Source organism: Sinocyclocheilus anshuiensis, unplaced genomic scaffold (genome assembly GCF_001515605.1).
Source record: "Sinocyclocheilus anshuiensis isolate Anshui unplaced genomic scaffold, SAMN03320099.WGS_v1.1 scaffold860, whole genome shotgun sequence".
NCBI classification, from domain to species: domain Eukaryota; kingdom Metazoa; phylum Chordata; class Actinopteri; order Cypriniformes; family Cyprinidae; genus Sinocyclocheilus; species Sinocyclocheilus anshuiensis.
In genome coordinates, this window is record NW_015548288.1 from 1,212,415 (window position 1) to 1,220,158 (window position 7,744).

Below are 7,744 nucleotides of genomic sequence, written 5' to 3' on the forward strand. Positions count from 1 at the left end.
AATTTGTTCTAAACATAAGATATGGGCTTTAAAATAACTCGTAAGATACAGTTAACACGTCTAGTTTAAAGCGGTTTGTCCCGTCAGGTGCTCTGACAGACTCATGTGCTGCTGACAGACAGGCTACGTGCGCTGTTTAACGCGTTCGAGATGTGATGTTTTCCTCAGTGCATAACTTACATTTCACAGGTATGTTCTCCATCTGTAAATGTTAGAAAGTTACGGAAATATTTCCATTTTGCTGTCAGGAGTGCATGTGCCTTCTGCGCGCGATTCTCCACTAAACTTAACAGACTTTAGTGAACGAGCACCGCCGCACGCATGCACACCAAACAGATGGCGCGTAACAGAATAAGATCGCAATCATTCTGACTAAAATATACATTTTGCTAAAATATTTGTTGTTGGACAATAAATGTGCCATATGCTAAATTTTAAACCTACAAGTAGGCTAAGTGTATTTTTATAATAACATTAGCCTAATTAACAGGGGACTTCTGGGGGCCCGACGCAAAACGCAAAAACGGGGGAGGGGGGCGGTGGAGTGGGGAATGAGTGGTTATGAATGAATGAAAGAAACGCATTTGTCCGTGTTTCACTCCGTCTCGAATCGCGCTCACGGAAAGCGCTTGAGAAACAGTGTCTCTTCTGTGGCTCGGTACGCTTTCAACTTGTTTTTTTAGTCTCGAGCAAGACTGTATGACATTCACATTACATGATTTGACTGATTTTTACGTAGAAAGGGTGACAGCGCAGTGCATTAAAAGAAATGATCATTCATGTTTTCATAACCGCTGGCCAAATTCAAAAACAAAACTAAAATGAAACCATCTTTGAGAGCAAGGGGGCCCCCTGGTGTTTCGGGGGCCCTACGCAGCTTGCATATTTTGCGTATAGGGAGGATTGGCTCCGCTAATTAAGTTGTAATGGGGTAGCCTAATCCAATTAGTCTTTCTTTCTTTCTTTAGCCTATAGTTTAGTGAATTTAACTTCTGCTTTAAGAAGGAATCAGACGTGCAAAGAAGGAATTCTTTGCACAAGAAGGAATCAGATGTGGAATCAGAATTATTTTTTAAGAAGGAATCAGATGTGCAAAAACATTAGTCACGTTTAAATCTAGACTCAAAACTCATCTGTTTAGCTGTGCATTTATTAAATGAGCACTGTGCGATGTCCGAACTGATTGCACTGTATTTTATGTATGTATAATCATTTTCTATTTTTAACTGTCTTAAATTCGTTTTAAATAAATCATTTTCAAAGTTTTTAAATTCCTTGTTTTATTCTTGTGATTTTTTTTAATGATTATTTTACTTTATTTTATGTAAAGTACTTTGAATTACCATTGTGTACGAAATGTGTTATATAAATAAACTTGCCTTGCCTTGCCTTCTGCTTTAAGAAGCATTATATTTGTTTTTTAAATGTAACATTAGTAACCCTTTTTGCACATAGGCAAAATGTAAAAAAATACAGAGATATATATCATATTGCAATTCAGCCAAAAACTTCTGTGCTATTTCTGGCTTGAAAGTGTGACATGCCTGACTAACTGACAATATTAATGTGTCTAAAATAATGTAAGTTACTCAATATGAACTTGTTGAGCTATTGTATAAAAGCAATATCACACTCGCAACTGTGCAGGCACCACGACTGCAGGTGTGATATTGCTTTTATACAATAGTAAAATCATTATGGCTGTGAATACCAGTACGCAGATAATCAAACAATATTGCTTGCGTGATATTGCTCAATTTAAAAAAAAAAAGATTCATACTTTGTGGGTGTCCGTTTCTGATGTGTTTTTCTCATTAAATCTTTGTGTTGGGTTCAGAAAAGGTTGGAGAGATAGATATGTATACATTTTTTTGTCATGTAACTTTTGGTAACCTGCGTGGGCATCAGTGAATCACACACTGACACACATCTGCACACACCGCTCCCTTCAGCTACAAAGGAAAGCCGTATCCCTGTTTACTAAACACATAGTAATTACATACGCACATTACTGAGCTTTGATGCCGAGCAGAGGCCTGCAGCCATCACACACAATCAAGTGTTTAGTGCTCTTGCACTCTTTCATTTCTTACTAATCCCTCCATTTCTCCATTCCCTCTTCCTCAGGGAGTGCCAATGCTGTCTTTCATCACCTGACAGAATAAGACAAGTACTTCCCAATTTGTCCTTCTTTAAAGGGGTCATATGATGCGATTTAAATTTTTCCTTTCTCGGAAGACATAACGCCGCCCAAATGTTCACGCAAAGAAAAAAGCGAAACTACTTTGTTTGGCCTTCCAAAAGAGGACGATATCTGCTTCATCATGCCTGGAGCTGATCCGTGCTAGTCGGCCGGGACAAGGTATCACAATATGCCATGGTAGGGACGTAACATTTCCGTCACACGCTTGAGGTATTCAGCCAATCACAATGCACTGGATAGCTGGCCAATCAGAGCACACCTCGCTTTTCAGAGCGATGAGCTTTGTAAAAATCTACGTGTTTCAGAAAGGCGGGGCATAGAGGAGAAACAATAATGTACAGTATGTGGAAAATAATCTGTTTTTTTAACCTTAAACCGCATAAACACATTTCATTACACCAAATGCACAAAATAATGTTCTTTTTAGCAACATCATATGACCCCTTTAAGCCCTCACGAACAAACACACACACACAAGCACATATGTTATCGCATCATGAGCTCCGATAATTAGAGGATTCAGGTTTGTCTGAAGGCCAGTAACTTTAGTCTGTGTGTGGCTGATAGAGCAACATTTTCAAGTCTTTTGTCCCATGTGAACCATGAAAAGTCTCTGTAATTCTGCTGCTGGTGTCAAAACCCGTCATTATGTATTTGTAGTGGCGTGTGAATGGTGTTTTGTACAGTAATAAAGTGACACTGTGAAAGGTGCTTAGGGAGTGGGTTTTAGCACGGGTCAGCGGAGCACTTATACACACACACGCAGATCTTCATCTGAAGTGTGGCATGCTGAAGTAGATATCTCAAAAGAGTGTCACTCATGTTAAATCCTCCAATCCCTAAAGCCTCTGAGTCAACAAGACACTTATTCACTGTATCAATTTGAAGGCCTGTATCTGTCAAAATTGTAAAAGTGACAGTCCACAAATACACACAGCCTTTAGTCAAAGAGAAGCCTCTGTTCTGAAGCTGTCAGCACAAACACACACACACACACACACACACACACACACACACACACACACAAACACACTGAAGTGCATGTACTTTTCTTCAAAAACATTCCATGTATTATTATAATTTTGAGGGGATGTCAGTCAAATAAATACCAGGGAATGTCAGAAAGAGATTAGAGAGAGAAAGAAAGAAAGAGAAATGGGGCTGTGTACCTGTCAGATAAGAACTTTTAAATGAGTCTTTAGTGTTGAAGGGTGTGTACAGCACTTTGAAGTGTCTCTGAATTACAATCTTTCTCTGCCAGCTTAACAAAGGGATTCTCCCAAAATGTTACTTTAAAGATCAACAGAACATTTACCACACGAATGGAAAACAAGTACAGAAACAATAAATATAATTTAAGAACATAATCTGGGTGATGATTTGTTTTTTGACTCAGTAGGAAGGGTTTACAGTGTGCCTGTGTGTATGAGATGGATGGAAAGATAGTGTGGGGTTGGTAGACTTGATGTTTCTGAAAAAACGTCGCTTATCCTCACCAAGGCTGCATTTATTTGATCAAAAATTGTGAAATATTATTACAATTTAAAATAAACATTTTGATATATTTTAAAATGTTATTTATTCCTGTGATGACTAAATTTTCAGCATCATTACTCCAGTCTTCAGTGTCACATGTTCCTTCAGAAATCATTCTAATGCTGATTTGGTGTTCAAGAGACATTTCTTATTATTATCAATGTTGTTGTTTTTAATATTAATTTTAAACAAAAATCTTTTGTAACATTATAAATGCCTTTACTGGCACTTTTAACCAATTGAATGCATACTTGCTCAATAAAAGTATAAATTTCTTGCTGATCCCAAACCTTTAACTGGTATAGATACTGTACTAACAGAACTGTTTGTTATATAAAGGTCACATTAGTGTTGCTTTCGTCAACGAAAATTATGACTAAATATCGTCGTCAACGAACCTTTATCACGTGACGAAAACGAGACGAGACGCAACGTAAATGCTGGTCATGTGACGATGACTATAATTAAATGTATAATGCAATATTGTTGATGAATAAAAACGAGACTAAATGTGGTTTACAAAATAAAAACTATGCTAAAATGTCTCTTAATTTTCATTGACCAAAACGAGACGAAACTAAATGTTATAACGTTATTTCGTCTCGTTTAGTCGCGTTATTATTATTATTTTGCAGTATTTCTGTTTCCTGTGTCTCACTTCAGGGGCTGCATCAGGTCGCACTGCACAGACTAAAAAGAGACTAAAACACAATTTTCATTGACTAAAATATGACAGACTAAATGTCATCAGTTTTCGTCGACTAAAACTAGATGAAAATAGTCATGGATAATTCTGACTAAAATAAGACTAAAATGCTCAGACTTTTAGTTGACTAAAACTTGACTAGACTAAAAAGAGTATGAACGTGACTAAAACTAATAAAAACTAAAATGACAGCTTCACACAAAGACTAGACTAAAACTAAAATTAAAACAGGCCGCCAAAAACAACACTAGGTCACATTAAAACTGTCTTGGAAACATTTTACTATGCCTTCCGGATTTATATTTTCTACCTTTCAACTGTCCTCTATAGATTTTTCAGTACTTTCAATCTTAACAGTGTGGAACTCCATCAGTAATATAAATTATTACATTTAAAATTATGAACAAAGAATAAAATAATCTTAACCATTTTCATTTTTATTGTGTAAACTGAAACTGGTCAGTTTCTAAATAAATCTGGCTTTGTCATTTCCACCACGACACAATGCCCATAGTTAAAAACACCCATAGAGCCAGACAGATGGCCTGACTGATGGTAGACTGAGAGTTTGTGAAGTTATACGGCAGCTGTGGTTCTGGTTGGGTTTAATTCTGCCCTTTACAAAACCTGCTACACACACAGTGTCTGTAATTGATATCGTTTGGCCTTCGCGGCTTGTGTGGGTGAATACACTCGCACATATTCAACCTTTCAACATGTCACCACTCTGAACAATCACAAACACACGCACACCTGTCATCACTTTGTGTGTGTGTGTGTGTGTGTGTGTGTGTCACTAATGACACTTTTTCAATGGCTCACTACAGCCAGACTCAGCTGTTTCCAAGGGAGATAAAAGCACAGAGTATTATTGCCTCTGTATGATAGCGTGTGTGCGTATGTGTTAATCTACAGGAGCAGTGTGACCTCAGTAAAATCTCAGTAAAGTGTGGAGTTGAGAGTGTGTCTGTGTGGGGGATGGGTCCTTCACAAAGTCAGGCTGTGTCAGGGATAAATGTGTTTATGTGTGTTAGAGAGAGCCTAGTTGAAAGGATGTTTTAATAATGTCGGTGTGTGTGTGTGTGTGTACATGGAGCAGCAGGGCAGTATTATGAAGTCTGCGTGATAGAAGATGAAGGTTCATTCTGCAGTTCAGCTGACTACAGTTATTACCATCCCTGTCGACCCACCTGCTCTCTCAGCGGTGAGCTTCTGGAGGCGGCTTTGTTCCCTGAAATTACCCCACTGTGTGTGTCTGCGTGTTGACACCCATCCTATATCACACCTATTGTGAACGAGTATCTCGAAAGAATGTGCATGTGACTTGTGCTTTGTCTTATAATGAAAGGTTCTTATTTTATTCAGGCAGTCACAAGGGCAGCAGCTAATAGCTGTCCCAATTGGGCTGTCATCAGAACCCATCCCAGCTTATTAGAAAGTACACACCTCCATCTGTCTTCATTAGGACCAGCACCCCTCTCGGCCCTGTGTCCTCATAAAAATATCCTCCAACATCCAAAGTAGTAATGATGCCACATTTCATACTTTATCACCGTGTCCTTGCTCTGCAGTGTATGCACTTGTGTTCTTGTGGCTCAGCCTTGAAATGTAATTTCAAACACTTTTCTGAAGAAAAAAACAATGAAACTTTTTATATTCCCAGGTATGTCTGAATCTCTCTATAGCATGCTTTTAGAGTGTACTACAATAGCAAACAAACAAACAAGGTTAGAGTAGGAGTACCCTGTAAACATCCAATGAGATTTAGTTTTTGTCTTCACAAATATATACTACCATTCATGTATTTTTGATTAAATCACTGCAGCCTTGGTGAGCATGAGACTTTATTTTTTCAAAATGTATGAATGGTGTATACTTTATTTTCCCCTAGTAAGAACCTGCATAAGACAATATACGTAAATATGATACTATATGTATAATGCTAATTTTATTTATTATGATTTGATTAGATTATGGACATTATGACGAACTTTGTTCAGTGCTATCTGCAAGCGTGTGCAACTAAAAATAAAATAACCCCAAAAGATCATTAAGCATCAACAAAGTGGAAACAATATCTCTGTGCATAGAAGTAGCCAGTTTTGATTCTTGAACCATTAACCCCTCATAGCTCATCAGAGGATGACCACAGCTGCATAATGTGAACAAAGAGCACACACAGACCTTTCTCTGCTGGAGAAAAAGACTTGTCTAGAGTCTAGACAATAAAAGAAAGAAAAAAGGGCCAAAACAGTGCAATTTATGTATAATTTAGTTAAACGAACTCATCACATTTGAATGTGTATTTAGATACACACATTCTGTCATTATAATCATGAATCAGAAGGACTAGCAGCTTTTAAACTAAGTGTCAGTCATTAACACCCTGCTGTGTGACCTTCAAGCAAATGCTTAATATCGCTCATGAACTCAGCGATCCACAGATTGCAGCTGTAATAAAACATTACAGCTCCCCAGTTTACCCACACACCACATCACAGCAGCGTGTAATCCAGGAACTGCAGCTGGCTGTTAATAAATTCTCCAGATGATGAGAATGCTTAATGATGACATGGTAGTTGTTGCAGACAGTGACTTGAAATGTTATATACATTTAAATATATCTTAATAGTAATCAAATGTTCGGTGCTATTTGTACAGCAGTGCATGAGAAAACAAAGTCTGACTGGGATAATTCTATTTTGTACAACAATTCCGAACCTCCAGTCTGATTGGCTGAACATTGTTAAAATGAGTGCTTATACAGGTATACAGGACTATTTAAATCGTTCCACTTGTCTGAGTTTGTTCCAGATGGCTGTGCATTATTGGTGGGGATCTTTCAGTGACTCTTTCTGCAGACTACAATGTTACACCAGTAAGTGGTGACAAGTGAAAATCTTTATAAGTGAGTCTTCAAATCATTCATTTAAAATAGTCATTCTAAACCACTGATTCATTCAGGAATGAAAAAAGTTATTTTGAGGGAGGTATTAATTCATTCACTCAAATTATTAATTCAAACCACTGATTCATTCAGGAACAAAACAAGTGACTGTCTGTGAGTGAGCCATTACTGAAAATCATTCAGTCAACTGATTTGGTCAGAAATACTGATTTATTCATCACTACTGTGCGTTGCTTGGAGACATTTGATTCTACTTTTACTTTGTTTTACTCCACCAACCACCAAAATGGCTCCAAACAATGTAACACAAAACTATTGTATCTACACTGAACAAAATTATAAACGCAACACTTTTGTTTTTGCCCCCATTTTTCATGAGCTGAACTCAAAG